Below are 19,686 nucleotides of genomic sequence, written 5' to 3'. Positions count from 1 at the left end.
AATGACCCCAAACATACGTCAAAAAGCCCCCAGAAATGGATGGCAACAAAGTGCTGAAGAGTTCTGAAGTGGCCAGCAATGAGTCCAGATCTAAATCCCATTAAACACCTGTGGAGAGATCGTAAAATTGCTGTTGGGAAAAGGCGCCTTTCCAAAAAGAGAGACCTGGAGCAGTTTGCAAAGGAAGAGTGGTCCAACATTCCGGCTGAGAGGTGTAAGAAGCTTTTTGATGGTTATATGAAGTGACTGATGTCATTTTTTTTTTCCAAAGGGTGTGCAACCAAATATTAAGTTAAGGGTGCCAATAATTTTGTCCAGCCTATTTTTGGAGTTTGGTGTGACATTATGTCCAATTTGCTTTTTTTTCCTCCTTTTTTGGCTTAGTTCCAATACACACAAAAGGGAAAAAACATGTGTTACTGCAATCCTTTTCTGTGAGAAATACTTTATTTTCTTGAAAAATATCAGGGGTGCCAATATTTACGGGCATGACTGTACATCTAGATACGGTACTAGAGCAGAAGGTGGAGTTTACCTTTATTCAAGCTATTCTGGGAGGTTTGGTAGTGAAGGACAAAAATAAAACACTTCTTCTGAAATTGTTGTTCTGTGCAAAAGTACTTATTTTAAGGGTATGGATGTCGGATAAAATCCCTAGCGTTGATGAATGGTGAACATCAGTAGATAAGATCAGAAAATATGAATTTATTGCAGTAAAGGGACATAAAAAGAGGGACAAACAGGTTTAAAATGTATGGAGTCCTTGGATGCTAGGATGTTGTGGAAAAAGATATATATAACAAAGTGGTCATCTTTATTTTTATTTTTTCCCCCCTTCTCTGATCGGGGTGGTTTGGGTGGGAGGTTATATTGTTTGATATTATTTCTGTAATAATTTGTACAGTTATTTGTATGTTATAACACTTGTGATAAATAATTAAAAAAAATCGATTAGGACAAAGAAAAACAAAACAAAAAAATTGGTTGTAAGATTGTGGGAGTCTGAATTTTATTTTGGCTTAGGTATGTACGTGTTACTGTTAGAAACAACTTTTTTTATTTAATACTTTCATTAAAAACTAAGCATTTTCCTTATATACTTCATAAAAAAAAGCTTGATTGCTTAAGATGTGAAAAAATGGATAAAAAAAAAAAACAAAAAAAAAAAACGAACAACCCTGGTATCAAAGTCATTTTGATCCTAACAACAAGATATTTGGACCTATTTTCGGAGGCGGGTGTGTGGTCCTCTCTCTGCTCCCTTCTGTACACTGTATAATCCAGCTATCACCAGTGGGAGCTGAAGCCTTGTAAGATCCAGACAGGACCCAGACAGCTTGCAGTCTTTTAAGAAGAGAAGCATTTTCATGTACACTGACACGCAACTAAATTATTATTTATATGCAAAATGATTTCTCATTGTTCATTTTATGAACGTATTTCTTGTGTATTTGCACCATATAGGTTCCACATGGCTGCTTAAGGGTTATACAAAGCCTGCACTTTGGGCACAAAGCTTTGCAAATGTATAAAAAAAAAAATTGGGGCATAAAACTGAGGTTTTTCTTGGGGACTTGTCTTGGAGTTTGTCATGCTCCTGAATAAATGCCCCCAGCCTTCAGGAGTGGAAGAGTGAGCACAGTAAGACATAGATCAAAAAGGTATTTTACATATAAAACAACATGCATATTATTATGCATACAGTCTTATTGCACATTACTACACAGACTTGATTTTTAAAAAAAAATCTTATTTATGACAGTAAACGCTCTGACATGATCTCAGAGTCAACCTATAAGAGAGAATGCCATCACGCTACGTGTAGCTGTAGAGAATAGCTAAAACGAAGACAATCTCTAAGGTCAGGATTTGATAATTCTGCCACCAGTCTGTCTGATTCTAGATATTTATAGGTGTGAGCCCCAAAGTTTGCAATCCTAACATTGTTAGGATCTCCAGTGCCAGCTGATAATGTGGTATGGGTGCCTCTAATGTGTATTAAACGTCTATAAAAGATGATACAGAAGGAGGAGATTCCGGCTCCCAAGCTGGATAAAATTCAAACTTTATTCCTTACATGTTAAAATCCAGTGCATGAAAAATATAAAAGCATGGAAAAAGCAAGACACAAACGCACCGACGCGTTTCGACTTAACAGTAAGTCTTGGTCATGGCAACTACAAATCACAGCATAATTTCCTTATATATCGTAATATCCTGTATCGTCACTAGGTCAGGATACTCCACCCACAGGTAGGCGTATACTCAGGTGCAGAATAACACATGAATGGATAATAAATAAGGGTCAGAGGTGAACAAAATATATGAAAAACATATATATAAATGTGAATTAATAATGTGTAACAGAATGGTGACATAGATTAAAAAAAAAAACTATGTCATAAATTAGTAACAAGTATATATATGTTAAATCATGTCTATAGTTTAGCCCGGATGGGAAGCGTGAATCCAGACACAGGATCCAAAACGCTTCGCGTCTGAATAGTGCCTTGCACCAATCTCCGCCCCTGCGTGGTGGAGACACCCTTTCCAGACCAGTGACTGAAATCTTGGGGATAGTGCCACCATGTTTCTCAACTATATGTTTGGTGATACCTGACATAGATCTATTTGTAAATGATCCAGATGATGGTATATGTAAGTATATTATATTTTGTTCACCTCTGACCCTTATTGGTTATCCATTCATGTGTTATTCTGCACCTGAGTATACCGCCTACCTGTGGGTGGAGTATCCTGACCTAGTGACAATATAGGATATTACGATATATAAGGAAGTTATGCTGTGACTTGTAGTTGCCAAGACTTACTGTTAAGTCGAAATGCGTTGGTGCGTTTGTGTCTTGCTTTTTCCATGCTTTTATATTTTTCGTGCACTGGATTTTAACATGTAAGGAATAAAGTTAGAATTTTATCCAGCTTGGGAGCCGGAATCTCCTCCTCCTTCTGTGATTGCTGCACCTGGGGACTCGGCCCCTGTGTTTCCTCCGTAGCTTCCACTGGAGAGGTTTGTTGTGTGATACCATTGGGAACGATCAGAACTACAAGTGGTGAGCTGATACAATATCCTTCTTATTGTGAATTCTACCTTGCCGTAGTGTATCGTGCTAACCCGGACAGCCTGCTCTTATTTATATCATTTTGATGATTGGAGATCCCACACACCCCATACAATATATATATATTAAGTGCACTGAAATTATCATTTTTGCTTTATTATGTCCACACAAAACAGCAACACAGCATCTTCCGTGCCTACCGCTACCAATATTACTATGCCTGACTTTTCCACCTTGAATGCTGCAACTCACCAAGCCAGAATTGCAAATGTTTTTTCAGGAGGCACTGACGCATCATCTGTATTCGATCTTAAAAGACTGATTTGGGACCTAGAGAATCTTAAATCATTGCAGCTAAAAACATGGTGGGATGCTACCACCTTATCCAAATATTTGGAAAAGCACATGATTCCCAGAGGTCTCCGCATTAGAAAGAAATCCACCACCACATATGATGAGGACTTTAATGTCAGGTGGAGTGATGCGTTAACAAGGTGTTTTTTGGATCTTATGTCTCTCATAATAGAAAAAGAAGAATTAAAACTTGCAGATCTGGAACAGAGTATTAATAAAATCTTAACTTCCATTGAACCCTACAAACAATCCACTGATTTTGAAATGCTACAGAGAAAAATGAATGAACATCTGTTGAAGTTGGAAGAAACAGTCACCAGTATCAAAAAAACTAAACTCAATAGAGACCTGAGAGATTATACAACCAAGACAGCGTATAACTGGCAAAATAAAAGGTCACACAAACCTAGACCTATATTAAAACATTCACACAACACACCTCAGAAGAAAAATGTGAGCTTCAGCTCCTCGGATAATGAGGCCACAGACTATGGTACAGACAGTGACTATGAGATGAGACCATCTACATCCAATTCCAACAATCACAATCAACAACCAACAAGTCAAAAAACAGCAAATCGCAGTATGTGAACAAGGATATAACGCAGAACACAAAAGGAAACGGAGGAAACACAGGGCGGGAAGAAAACATAGGTCGGGAAGGAAATATCAGGACCATGTACACGAGGAAGAACAAATATGAACCCAAGTACAGATAATGAATAATTCAGTAATCAATCTATCTGCTCAGATTCTAAGCAAAGCACAGATTGAAGTACTAGAAAAAGGCCATACCTTTGTTGCCACCTGTGACTTCGCCCTCTATCATACGATTCTTGAGGTGAACAAATTTGTTCATCTTTTGACCATTAAGACATATCTTTTCTGACAGCGAGTCTAGCAACAATGTGGATTCCATAGATACACCAGTACTAAATACAAAAGGACTCAGCCAGATGCCATTATGTAGCACCTTTCAAGAACAAGTTGCCACACATATTCTTTTGGAATTACAATATGCTCCTGACAGTTCTGAGACATTCTCCAGTACAGCCAAAACCTTTAAAACTAAAAAATCCTGAATTCTACCCGATTAACTCCAGATCTGAAAGCATGGACATATTTCAACAAAGTCGAGCAGGACTTGAAAACATCATATTTACAACAGAATAATACTCATTCTAAACATAACCTTACTGCACTCCAAAGAAAAGCTATAAGGGAGTTATCGGATAACAAGACACTTGTCATTCGTCAGTCAGACAGGGAAGATCCATTGCAGTTAAAGACACGGCACTCTATGAAAAATCTATTTTACATATGCTTCATGAAAAAAAAACACCTACCGAAAACTAGATGCGGATCCCACAGAAACAGTGAGAATGAAGCCGACTAAACTCCTGGAAGAGGGTGTAATGTTATCCATTATTACGGAAAGACAGATGGAATATCTAATACCGCAGTTTGTGAAATGCCCTGTATTTCACGCATTGCCTAAACTTCACAAAGACAAATTCCCTCCACCCATGAGGCCGATCGTGGCAGCAATCGACTAACTGCTGGAGAGACTTAGTTCATGGCTGGATGAATTATTACAGCCCTTGGTCATTAGGACTACAGGTTACATTAAAGACACTAAATCTCTTTTACAAGCTGTTGGCAATTTACAATGAGCGGAGCAGGAAAGTTGGATGAGTTGCGATATCACGGCTCTATATACATGTATTCCACATGATGGAGCCGTGGTGGCGGTATCTCGCCACATTAAAAAGTACAGCAATTATGATTATAATTTGCAGGAATTTATTTTACAGGTTATGCATTTTTTGTTCCAGCACAATTTTTTCTGTTTCAATAACATGTTCTATCTGCAGATTACTGGTTGCCCGATGGGTTCCAAATTTTCGCCATCGCTTGACAATCTGTATACGGCCTATTGGGAGGAGGTCTTGTTTTCACCCGCTAACCCCTTTTGCCATCTCATCGGATGGTTTGGGCGTTACATAGACGACCTCCTCCTAGTATGGCGAGGTACACCTACACAAGCTAGACATTTTTCTAGTTTTCTTAATGACAATGATTTATCTTTAATTTTTACTGTCAATACGGACCCTGTAAGCATAGATTTTTTGGATGTCACCCTTACAGGTGAAACAGAAGAACATTGTATACATACCAAACTTTACCGTAAACCCTGTTCGGGCAACAGCCTTTTACATTCTACTAGTTGTCACCCCCGTCATATTACACAAAATCTCCCTATAGGTGAGTTTGTCAGGCCCAAACGTGCCTCTTCACAGGAACACACCTATCAGGAAACATGTAAAGAGATCAAACAGCGACTCCGAGATAGGGGGTACAACACTCGCATAATAGCGAGGGCAGAGGGTATTGTTAATTCTACGCCACCAGGATACTACTTGAGAGATAGATCCAAAACTACACATTGTGACATGGATAGTTCACTTGTTTTTACTACTGCTTTTTCTAATCAATTCAATCACATTCGTAATATCATTTACAAACACTTACCTATACTAGATCATAATTCTACCATGTCCCATATTTTGGAAAACAACAATGTCAAGGTCATTCCTCGTAAAGCACGGTCCTTACATAATCAATTATCACCTAGCGACATAGCTACGTATTATACACAACAAAGTACTTGGTTGTCTGTGAAAGGCAGCTACCAGTGTGGGCGCAACAGGTGTAGTATTTGCAAGTACATGACCAACACCAACACATTTAAATCATGTGTCACCAACAATAGCCATAATATCAAAAGCTATATAAATTGTCAAACACACCATGTCATCTATAGCATTACGTGTCTGGAATGTACTCTACAATACATTGGCTGTACTAGTAGAAAACTCAAAGTCAAGATAGAGGAACACTTACATATACCATCATCTGGATCATATACAAATAGATCTATGTCAGGTATCACTAAACATATAGTTGAGAAACATGGTGGCACTATCCCCAAGATTTCAGTCACGGGTCTGGAAAGGGTGTCTCCACCATGCAGGGGCAGAGATTGGTGCAAGGCACTATTCAGACGTGAAGCGTTTTGGATCCTGTGTCTGGATTCACGCTTCCCGTCCGGGCTAAACTATAGACATGATTTAACATATATATACTTGTTACTAATTTATGACATAGTTTTTTTTAAATCTATGTCACCATTCTGTTACGCATTATTCTTTCACATTTATATATATGTTTTTCATATATTTTGTTCACCTCTGACCCTTATTTGTTATCCATTCATGTGTTATTCTGCACTATATATATATATATATATATATATATATATATATATATATAGTGCAGAATAACACATGAATGGATAACAAATAAGGGTCAGAGGTGAACAAAATATATGAAAAACATATATATAAATGTGAAAGAATAATGCGTAACAGAATGGTGACATAGATTTAAAAAAAACTATGTCATAAATTAGTAACAAGTATATATATGTTAAATCATGTCTATAGTTTAGCCCGGACGGGAAGCGTGAATCCAGACACAGGATCCAAAACGCTTCATATATAGCAATAATAGATCAGGGGGAGCACTGTGCACCAGGATTCCGGATCCTCCCGGGTGCCAAGCTTCGGGAACCGACCAACTCCCAAATAATATGTAGAATCAAGTAGAAGCGGCACACCAGTATACCAATGAAAGCGTGGGTTTATTCACACATCTGTGCAGAAAAGCTACGTTTCGGCTCAGCAATAGAGCATGCTTGAGAAAAGCTCTATTGCTGAGCCGAAACTTAGCTTTTCTGCACAGATGTGTGAATAGACCCACGCTTTCATTGGTATACTGGTGTGCCGCTTCTACTTGATATATATATATATATATATATATATATATATATATATATATATATATATATATATACATACACACTAGTTACTAATTTATGACATAGATAAAAAAAAAACTGTCACCATTCTGTTACGCATTATTCATTCGCATTTATATATGTTTTTCATATATTTTGTTCACCTCTGACCCTTATTTGTTATCCATTCATGTGTTATTCTGCACCTAAGTATACCACCTACCTGTGGGTGGAGTATCCTGACCTAGTGACGATACATGATATTACGATATATAAGGAAGTTATGCTGTGACTTGTTGTTGCCATGACTAAGACTTACTGTTAAGTCGAAACGCGTCGGTGCGTTTGTGTCTTGCTTTTTCCATGCTTTTATATTTTTCGTGCATTGGATTTTAACATGTAAGGAATAAAGTTTGAATTTTATCCAGCTTGGGAGCTGGAATCTCCTCCTTCTTCTGTGATTGCTGCACCTGGGGACTCGGCCCCTGTGTTTCCTCCGTAGCTTCCGCTGGAGAGGTGTGTTGGGTGATACCATCGGGAACGATCAGAACTACAAGTGGTGAGCTGATACAATATCCTTCTTATTGTGAATTCTACCTTACATACTACCAGCAGCACAGTTGGGACATTCCACTCCCAGTGAACTGGTAAGACTATGGAATTTATTGATAAAAACAACATGCAAATGAAGGTCTAAGCACCAACTCCCCATGGCTGTAGCCTCCGGTCAGCTGTACACCCCATGCAACTCCACTCTGTACCTAGGTTGTAACAATGCTGGATGTGGATCCACTGACCTGAGTGGCTGATGACACGGGCCGTATCGGGGAGCGGAGTCTAAGGTGCCGCTGGTCTTCACCAGAGCCCGCCGCAAGGCAGGATGGATTTGCTGCAGCAGGCAACACCTAGGTCGCTACCACCGATACGACTCGACCACACAGGTAGCTGGGCGAGGCGAAGTACAGTAGGATGAGGCAGAGGCGTCGTCGGACTTAGCAGAAAGTCAAGGCAGGCAGGAAAGGTGCGTAGTCAAATAACGTAGCGGAAGGGTTAGAACACGGGCAAGGCAGACAGTATGGAACGCTTAATCTCAGGCAAATGGCACTGAAAATCCGGCAGGGAAGAGCTGGAGGTTCAGCTTATAGAATAGTGTCAGGTGTTTCACATAAATGGGCATACTGGCCCTTTAAATTTCAGAGCACCAGTGCGTGCATGCCCTAGGAGACGTGGACACGCGCACTACAGCTGAAAGGCAGAGGAGCGGAGACCCCCAGCGAAAATCGGGGGGTCCCCAGGCATCTTCTCCTGCAGGTACCGGCCTCTATCTTCTGTCCATGTTCCCCTCGACATCCAGGGGTGGGCAGAATGGTCAGAATCAGTTCTGACCAATAGCAGGGCATCGGAGGAGATTGCAGCACTGCGACCTCACTCCTAGCCCTCAGGATGATCTGGGCTGTTCCTGACAGCTCCGAACATCGCTATTTTCCGGATGATCGGGTCACCAGAGACCCGATTAGCCCGGAATAGCAGAAAATCACATGTCTGAATTGACATGCGATTTTCTGCGATCGCCGACATGGGGGGGTCTCAGGACCCCCCTGGGCGATGTGCCGAGATGCCTGGACCCCAAAATTTGTAACCCCATTTTTTCTGAGTATGGAAATACCCCATATGTGGATGTAAAGTGCTCTGCAGGCAAACTACAATGCTCAGAAGAGGAGGAGTGCCATTGAGCTTTTGGAGAGATAATTTGTTTGGAATGGAAGTCGGGGGCCATGTGCGTTTACAAAGCCCCCCGTGGTGCCAGAACAGTGGACCCCCACCACGTGACCCCATTTTGGAAACTACACCCCTCACGGGATGTAATAAGGGGTGCAGTGAGCATTTACACCCCACTGGCATTTGACAGATCTTTGGAACAGTGGGCTGTGCAAATGAAAAATTAAATTTTTCATTTTCACGGACCACTGTTCCAAAAATCTGTCTGACACCTGTGGGGAGTAAATGCTCACTGTACCGCTTATTACATTAAGTGAGGGCTGTAGTTTCCAAAATGGGGTCACATGTGGGGGGGTCCACTGTTCTGGCACCATGGGGGCTTTGTAAACACACATGGTCTTCAATTCCGGACAAGTTTTCTCTCCAAAGCCCAATGGCGCTTCTTCTCTTCAGAGCATTGTAGTGCGCCAGCAGAGCACTTTACATCCACATATGGGGTATGTTCTTAATCAGAAGAAATGGGGCAAAACATTTTGGGGGGCTTTTGTCCTGTTTTCCCATATGAAAATGAAATATTTAGGGTAACACCAGCATTTTAGTTACATTTTTTTTTCCATTTTCCCATCCAACTTTAACGAAAATTCATCAAACACCTGTGGGGTGTTAAGGCTCACTATACCCCTTGTTACATTCTGTGAGGGGTGTAGTTTCCAAAATGCGGTCACACATGGGGGTATTTCATTTTTTCTGCGTTTATGTCCGAACCGCTGTAAAATCAGCCACCCCTGTGCGAATCACCAATTTAGGCCTCAAATGTACATAGTGCGCTCTCACTCCTGAGCCTTGTTGTGCGTCCGCAGAGCATTTTACGCCCACATCTGGGGTATTTCCGTACTCAGGCGAAATTGCGTTACACATTTTTTTTTTTTTCCTTTTACCTCTTGTTAAAATAAAAAGTATGGGGCAACACCAGCATGTATGTGCAAAATGTTTTATTTTTTTTCACTAACAGGCTGGTGTAGACCCCAAATTTTCCTCTTCATAAGGGGTAAAAGGAGAAAAAGCCCCCCAAAATTTGTAGTGCATTTGCTTCCGTGTACGGAAATACCCCATATGTGGCCCTAAACTGTTTCCTTGAAATACAACCGGGCTCCAAAGTAAGAGTGCTCCATGCACATTTGAGGACTAAATTAGGGATTGCATAGGGGTGGACATAGGGGTATTCTATGCCAGAGATTCCAAGGCAAGGTGCCTCCAGCTGTTGCTAAACTCCCAGCATGCCTGGATAGTCAGTGGCTGTCCGGAAATGCTGGGAGTTGCAGTTTTGCAACAGCATGAGGCTCCGTTTTGGAAACACTGCTGTATGATACGTTTTCATTTTTATTGTGGGGACAGTGTAAGGGGGTGTATATGTAGGGTTTTACCCTTTATTATGTGTTAGTGTAGCGTTTTTAGGGTACATTCACACAGGTTTATGGAGAGTTTCCCCGCAATGAGTGGCAGCTTTTTTCCCGCAGCTCAAACTTGAAGCAGGAAACTCACTGTAAACCCCTCCATGTGAATGTACCCTGTACATTCACATGGGGGCGGGGGGGGGCAAACCTCCACCTGTTTCAAAACTACAACTCCCAGCATGCACTGACAGACCGTGCATGCTGGGAGTTGTACTTTTGCAGCAGCTGGAGGCACACTGGTTGGAAAACCTTCAGTTAGGTTCATTTACCTAACTCAGTATTTTCCATTGTGCCTCCAGCTGTTTCAAAACTACCACTCCCAGCATGTACTGATCGCCGAAGGGCATGATGGGAGATGTAGTTATGCAACAGCTGGAGGTACGCAACTACAACTCCCAGCATGTCGAGACAGCAGCTTGCTGTTCATGCATGCTGGGAGTTGTAGTTTTGCAAGATCTGAAGGGCCACAGTTTGCACGGGGTGCCTGCTGAATGAGTCCAGTTCCCGCCCATTCCTGCCCTGCCACAACTTTCCATTAGCAGGCAGGAATGTGCAGAAGTGATGGAAGGGGGGAGTTTAATTATGGCTGGGGCCCACAATATCAGGGGAGCCCAGCCACCTAAGGAGGACATGTAGCATTACACTTGGGGCTGCAAATATCTTCTCTGCTGCTGGTGGATCTTAGAGGGGAGGACTCATGGCACGGCAGCCTGAAGAGGCCAAACAGCAGGTCATGAATAGGAATATGTGCCTGCATGGTGCCTGTGCCCCTCCTCTCAGCTGTGTTATCTGCTATTGACCCCTCCATGACAATCCAGAGATAAAAGACCAAGTCAGGAGAATGCCTGCATGAGGTTAGTGTAGTGTTAATGAGAGTGCATGTGTGTAAGTGTTAATCACAGTGTGTGGTAGTATATTCAGAGGGCACTGTGTGTGGTAGTATTACATTCAGAGGTCACAGTGTGTGGTAGTATTATATTCAGATGGCTTGCTGTATCGTAGTACTATATTCAGTGTGCTGGGTGTGGTAGTATATTCAAAGGGCACCGTGTGGTAGTTTTATATTGAAAGGGCGCAGTGTGTGGTAGTTTTATATTGAAAGGGCGCAGTGTGCAGTAGTATTATATTCAAAGGGCGAAGTGTGGTAATATATTGAGAGGGTACAGTGTGTGGTAGTATTATATTTAGAGGGTACATTGTGAGGTAGTATTATATTCAGAGGCCACAATGTGTGGTAATTTTATATTCAGAGAGTGCAGTATGTGATCACGGCGATATGTACCAGCTAGATTAGATAAGGAAAGACTACAGAGAAGATGTCACCTGTAATCACTGATATTATGTATTCTCCTCACTATGTCCCATCATAGCGGTAGTCACTTGCAAGTTCTGCAGTAATGATGGGTAAATCAACAACTCCCAGCATACCCTCACCACTGCTAAGGCTACGAGGCATATTTTACATGGTAAAAACTTCTTTACCACTTTACTCTTACATGGCAATTGGTATATTTGATTATTATACTGGAAGTTATTTCCTAAGATGCGCTACACCGTGGGCTTGAATACAGGATAAAAAATTATGTTTTTTTGTGGGGGGGTGAGGGCGGGCATTATGAGGGGACACCAAGTCTAGCAACGAGTCTGGTACTAATCAGCTGCTGTATGCTCCAGAGGAAATTCCGTTTTTTTTCTTATTTGACTGACCACAGTGCTCTCTGCTGACACCTCTGTCCATGTTAGGAACTGTCCAGAACAAGAGCAAATCCCCATAGCAAACCTATCCTGATCTGGACAGTTCCTGACATGGATAGAGGTGTCAGCAGAGAGCACTGTGGTCAGACAGAATAGAAATTAAAAAAATAATAGAACTTCCTCTGCAGTATATAGCAGCTGAAAAGTACTGAAAGGATGAATATTTTTTTTTTTAAATAGTTTAAATAGAAGTAATTTACAAATTTGTTTAACTTTCTGGCACCAGTTGATTTATAGATTATAGTCCAGTCAGCAACCATACGCATGCAGAGGGAGCAGGAAAATGGCCCTAGAACTCTGGCACAAACACTCTACAAAGGATATATTTGGCCTCATAGATTTATTGATTAAAATAAAATGTACCGTATGTACTACATAACATGTTTCGGAGCTCCTGAATATACATATAATGCTATATATGCATTCTATTTAATTGATCAATACATTTTGGACACCATACACTAAGTGAATTCCTTTGTGAAGTGTTAACAGAGTTTCAGGGCTTTTCTCCTGCCGCCCCCCTGCATGCTTGTGTTTTTTTCTGGTTCTACACTTTGTTTTGCATTGGTGTCTCCTTTACACACTGCTCCAATATGGCCATGATGTAGTATTTGGAACACTCCTTGCTGCTATGGGCAACTGAAAACTAACCATTACCACACATGGCTCAAGGTTGACAGTTACACATACATAACTAGAGAATTTTTCTTCCCTCTGAATACCATTAGCCTGGTAGATCTTAGTGTTCATTTCCAACCATACTATATAACAGTCTACTATACCATGTTTGAACACCAGGTGGCACTCGGCTCCTGTTGAAAAGACTGTTCAGCCTAGACTAAAGAGGGTCATTACACTGCAATACCCAAAATCAAGTACAGTATATAGTTATTAACAAATATACTGTCCGCTTCATTTTTCAATTTCCTGACTGATGAGAGCTCAAATGTTTAAAAACCACAATATACACCAGCCATATTATTAAAACCACTGACAGGGAAAGTGAATTACATTGATTACCTTGTTAAATCTGTTACTAGGCAGCAAATGAACAGTCTGTTCTTAAAGTTATGTTGGAAGCAGGAAAAATATTCAAATATAGGGAGCTCAGAAACTTTGTTAAGTGCCAAATAGAGATGAGCGAACTTACAGTAAATTTGATTCGTCACGAACTTCTCGGCTCAGCAGTTGATAACTTATCCTGCATAAATGAGTTCAGCTTTCAGGTGCTCCGGTGGGCTGGAAAAGGTGAATACATTCCTAGGAAAGAGTCTCCTAGGACTGTATCCACCTTTTCCAGCCCACCGGAGCACCTGAAAGCTGAACTAATTTATGCAGGCTAAAGTCAGCAACTGCCGAGCCGAGAAGTTCGTGACGAATCAAATTAACTAAGTTCGCTCATCTCTAGTGCCAAATTGTGCGAGTTAAAAAAAAAAAAAAACAGAGCATTTTCAAAACCGTGTTCCAAAATTGATTCGATGAATGGCAACCAGTCTCAAGGTCATGGATGCCCAAATTTCATTAATATATCCGAGTTGTGAATTTTGGCCTGTCTGTTCCATAGTAAAATTTGCTTAAAAATGGCATGCTGGCTATGGTAGAAAGGCAACTTCCTCCCTAAGGGGCTCCATAGCTGCAGACCTGTCAAGAGTGCCAATGTACATCAGTGAATGCGGCTACAATGAGCATCAGAACTAAAAGCAATGGAAGAAGTTGGCCCTGTCTGATTAATTATGTTTTCTGTTACATCATATAAATATCCAGGGGGGGGGGGGGGGGTGTTTGTCACCTGGGGAGGAAATGTACTATGTGGGAAAGGAAAATATTGAGGCAGTGCAACACTTTGGGCAATAGTCTGCTGGGAAACCTTCGGTCCTAGCATTCATGTGGATGGCAATTTAACTTGTACCACCTACCTAAACATTGTTGCAGATCAAGGATACCCCTTAAAAGGGGGTTAAACATATCACCTTTCCACACGATACTTAACAAGCATCTGATAGGTCATAAATGAAGCGGCAGCATACAGGCTTGGCTACTGCTCAATTCACGGTCCATGTGACTTTAATGGATAGCCCATTGCAGCATAATTCTCTTTGGAAGTCTCATTAAGGGTAAATAAGAAAAGCCAAGCAGGTGTATAATGTCGATCCCAGTGGATGGACCCTCAGTGATCAGATACTCCTCTCTCATCCTCCTCAGGGACACCTTTCAGCAGGATACTGCACAGATTGTTCAGGAATGGTTGGAGGAACATAAAGAGTGCAAGATTTTTACTAAAAATCACAGACCGAGCTTTAGAAATGCACGTTATAAATGTATACATAAGTAGCACTATTCCTGGCCATCATATTACAGCTTATGCAGAAAAATTACCTTAAAAGGAGTATTCTGCTTCAATTTTATCTATCCACGAGCCAAAGGATAGGGGTCACATAAGATTGGTCTGGCTTCCCATTCTCTTATAATTAGTTGATCCTGAGAAAGTGGTTGGAGACTGCTGTAAAGTCTCACACACAGCACATACACAGCACATACACAGAATAGGTGAGATGTAACAATTGTAGGAGCTTTAAAGTGCAACACGTACATTCCCTAAGTACCGTAAGTTTCACCAAATCAGCTGCCCCTTTATAAACCAAATATGGGTCTTTTATACTCCTTTAGTAACTACAGCTGCCTGTGGATAGTGGATTAAGTCAGAATACCCCTTTAAAGTACAAGTAGTCTTTAAATCCTTAAAAAGTACCTGTTGCCAAATAGACGGTTCTCAACTACATCCGGCTATGTTCCCTAACTACTCCTAACACCTCTCCAGCCCTTAAAACAATTTCAGAGCTTTAAAAAGCTGTGAATCTTACCTTTATTTCTGCTCACATAGTGCAATTTCCCAGCAGGAGAAAGTGGGAGTTTCCCAGCAGGCATGACATCACTAAAGCCTACTGGGGGACCACTTTTGCCCTCACATTGTTGCAGCATTGTAATTAATAGACGACCTCAAGTTCTGTGCATGTTTCAGTCTGTGCAGATTCCAGTGAAGCTCTCCTTCAGCTGTCAGTCTGTGTGGCTTTCTGTGAGAACCTGTGGAGCTTTCACTTTCTGTGCAGCTGACAATCAATCTCCATGCAGAGAAGCACTTTCTGAGTTCTGACTCCTGCCAGGCTGGGAGGAGACCGAACTCACTGTATTAATTGTGGCAGGGAAAAGAACAGAGCCACCTAGTGGCCATTTTTTATATTATATTTTAAACATATTTATGTTGATAATTTTAAAAGCAAGTGAATGACGTGTCTGCTAATTACACAAGGAACACTATATTAAAAGTTTTATTTGGTGACAGGTACTCTTTAAAGGGTGGGCTCACAACAGAATTTCCTTACTAAAAATAATCCTCATTAGGAACTTCCATGGACATCAATGAGGCATTGATTCCACTAGGATTCCTGGCAATTATTCTGCCATTGTTTTGCAAAGAGAAGTTCACACTGCAACAATTCCGCTCGGAAATTCTGCTGTAGCAGAGTCCCATTGATTAGAATGGCAATGTGCTTTACTGTGCACACTGTGAAATGCAGATTAGGATGACAGCAGAAAGCACCATCTATAGGACGGCGCATTTCCAAGTGGTCCTAGCACATGTTGGAACACTGAAGTGTGCGGAATGTCAGCCAGTGTTTTCCAAGCAGACACTGTGCACATTTCAAGTGTGTGAACATGGCAATAGAGGAAATTCAGTGAGGAAATTTTGCTGTCTGAACCCAGCCTAATAGCCGCATTAAAATGACATGCCTGCTCTGTTATTGTGCTAGAATAGCAAAGTGCTCACGTCACTAGAACGTGAGAGCCAAGAAAACGGAATATTCATAACGGGACAGACAGTGCGCGGCATAGAGGGGAGGCAGGAAAGCTCTGAAATCCGGCTCCACTGCACACAGAAGAGCTGTAGGTCCATAACTTCTCAATTACTGGACCAATTTCTGTAAGTTATACCTGGTTTTACTCCTGTTTACCCGCACTAAGTTTTTAAATAAAATACACAATAGCTAGAAAATAAAAATCACAACAGCTCAGTAAAATAAGCACAACTTTTTTGTTATCTATAAAGTATTTATTTTTTTTAAGTTAAATTTCAATGATGCTTTGAATTTATAAAATGAACACGTACAGGCCCAGTACAACAGACACCGTTGTATTACTATAGCCAATTAAAAGAACAGTTACCAAATTATAAATTTGAGTAAAAAACAAACAAAAAAAAAACATGTTATTACATCATTGTTATGTCCTTGATAATGAAAATGTATTACAACAGACATTCTAGGAATCTGCTTATAGCAGTGGGGGTCTTACTTGTTTTTTTCGTACAAGATTGGGACTAGAAACTCACAAGAAAATGACTTTGGCACATGATATTATGTAAACATACAGAGACATCTAAAGCATCAATTATCTCGCTATCAAACAGTGTAGAGATTTAATACAATTAAATGTTTCTGAAAGGTCAAGCATTCAAGGTCTCTGACAGAGGTTTATGAACTCAGGATTAGACTGTTCAAGCTGATGCAGCAAAAATACTCGTGTGCCACCTGACCGTAACATGCCTACAATTTATAGGCTCCTTTAGATTATAGTCTATTCAAAAGATGAATGCCACCCATGTTTACCTAAGCTTAAAAGAACCGCATGTATTAAAAAGTTTTCTGAGAATATAAATCAAATATTTTACCTCAGAACATGTAATCCAGCTGCATTATATAAAAACCTATCAGAAGATGTAGTGTGACTACGGCAGAGAATGTATTTCTAAATATAAATGGAGGTTGGGAGGCATCCTTATATGAAATAATGCTAAGGCCGGGTCCACACTACGTTTTGTCCCATACGGGAGCGCATACGGCAGGGGGGAGCTAAAAGCTCGCGCTCCCGTATGTGACCGTATGCGCTCCCGTATGTCATTAATTTCAATGAGCCGACCGGAGTGAAACGTTCGGTCCGGTCGGCTCATTTTTGCGCCGTATGCGCTTTTACAACCGGACCTAAAACCGTGGTTGACCACAGTTTTAGGTCCGGAGGTAAAAGCGCATACGGCGCAAAAATGAGCCGACCGGACCGAACGTTTCACTCCGGTCGGCTCATTGAAATTAATGACATATGGGAGCGCATACGGTCACATACAGGAGCGCGAGCTTTTAGCTCCCCCCTGCCGTATGCGCTCCCGTATGGGACAAAACGTAGTGTGAACCCAGCCTAACTGGGTTTATTTCTCCAAACAGATTGGATAAAACAATTATACACACAGACCTTGTAAATAACATTCATTAGTAATCATCAGAAAAAGGATAGTGATGGCCATAACTTGGTGTCCTACAAAAGATATGTCATCATAAAGGCAAACACAGCTGAAAAGATCGATAAAATGAAGCCAATGCCACAATATGCTTTCAGGAGTAAACAGTGTAATGAAGAACTAAAAATGGCCAATCCTTAGAACCCTTTGTGAAAAGAATGATGGCAGGTTTCTAGCAGTTGCTTATTCTCCACTCATATGGCAGCAAACCTGCATGTCTGGCTGCTCCAAGCATGCACATTTACAAGCCAACTTTTGGCTTTCAATGCTATATTATGTCTACCTTAAAGGGGTACTCCGCCCCTAGATATCTTATCCCCTATCCAAAGGATAGGGGATAAAATGTCAGATCGTCGAGGTACCGCTGCTGGGGACCCCCAGGGATCTCCGCTGTGGCACCCCGCTATCATTACTGCAGAGAACACACTCGCTCTGGGCGTAATGACGGGCGATACAGGGGCTGGAGCATCGTCACGGCTCCGCCCCCTCGTGGTGTAACGACCCGCCCCCTTAATGCAAGTCTATGGGAGGGGGCATAATGTCCGCCACGCCCCCTCCTATAGACTTGTATTGAGGGGGCAGGCCGTGACATCACGAGAGGCGGAGCCGTGACTTAATGCTCCGGCCCCTGTCATTACGCACAGAGCGAGTGTGCTCTGTGCAGTAATGATAGCGGGTGCCGCAGCCGAGATCCCGGGGGTCCCCAGCAGCAGGACCCCGGCGAGCTGACATCTTATCCTCTATCCTTTGGATAGGGGGATAAGATGCTAGGGGCTGAGTACCCCTTTAATAGTGACTGTACGTTTAAATGAATTGAAAAACAGAGCCACATCTGTCCTCAGGTTATGCGTGGTATTCCAAATTGGCTCTATTCACTTCTATAGAACAGAGCTCCACTACACACAAACTGAGGACAGGTGTATCTTTTCCTAGAAACCCCCTTTAAAGGGGTACTCTGGCCCTGGGACATCTTGTCCTCTAGCCAAAGGATAGGGGATAATATGTCTCACCGCTTGGGTCCTCCGCAATTTTGAATTCGCCACCCACCTGTTTGAGCTACATGTCGCGGTGCCAGCTCACAAGCAGCCGGGTGACGACCACGGGGCCAGAGTATCGTGACGACACCCCCCACCCCCTCCCATAGACTTGCATAGCGGGGGCGGGGGGTGACGTCACACAGGGGCGGAGTCGTGACATCACAATACTCCAGGCTCATGGTCGCCACCCAGCTGTTTGTGAGCTGGCACCGTGGCATGCAGCTCAAACAGGTGGGTGGCGAATACGAGATTGCGGGGGTCCCCAGAGGCGGGACTCCCGCGGTGAGACATCTTATCCCATATCCAAAGCATAGGGGATAAGATGTCTCAGGGCCGGAGTACCTCTTTAACAGGGTTATGCAGGATTAAAAAAATAAACATAACTGCTTTCTTCCAAAAACAGCACATCTGTCCTCAGGTTCTGTGTTGTAGTACAACTTTGCTGCATTCACTTAAATAAAACTGAGCCACAATACCACACACAAGCTAAGTACAAGAGCGGGGCTGTTTGTGCAAGAACGCAGCAATGTTTTTGCTAATCCTGGATAACCCATTTAAGCAAGAATGGATAACCAAATAACTCACACAACACTCTGTGGGTCAACATTGACAAATTTGGGATATGCAACCTTAGAAGATGTAAGGCTATGGCTACACAGCAACATGTGTCAAATGACCACAAACAACATCTGAGATGCATGACCAGAATATTTGAAAATAGCAAGCAGGTCTCCATCACACACAAGTTGCATTGATAAAACGGTGGGAAGATTATGTGAAATGTGACCAAAAGTGTTTTTTGGCAACATGGCTTTGCAGTCCCTCTATGTTAAAATACGACACCATTTATTAACATTGCAGCGCAACACTCCAATCTTTGTGGATTGCGACCAAAGTTGCAGCGTTGCCCTAGTCTAACATTTCCCCACAGTCTGAGAGGCAGGCTTGAAACTCATTCAGAAGCAATGCCCAATAAGTGTTTCTTCACAAAAAATTATCTGCAAGCCGCCCCTCTTTCTTTGTTCTAAATACACTAACAGTTGAAAGTGCTTAAAACAGGCACTATACCAGAAAGGATCAA

The sequence above is a fragment of the Hyla sarda genome, chromosome 3, assembly GCF_029499605.1.
Source record: "Hyla sarda isolate aHylSar1 chromosome 3, aHylSar1.hap1, whole genome shotgun sequence".
NCBI classification, from domain to species: Eukaryota; Metazoa; Chordata; class Amphibia; order Anura; family Hylidae; genus Hyla; species Hyla sarda.
Note: the sequence above shows the minus strand (reverse complement) of the source record.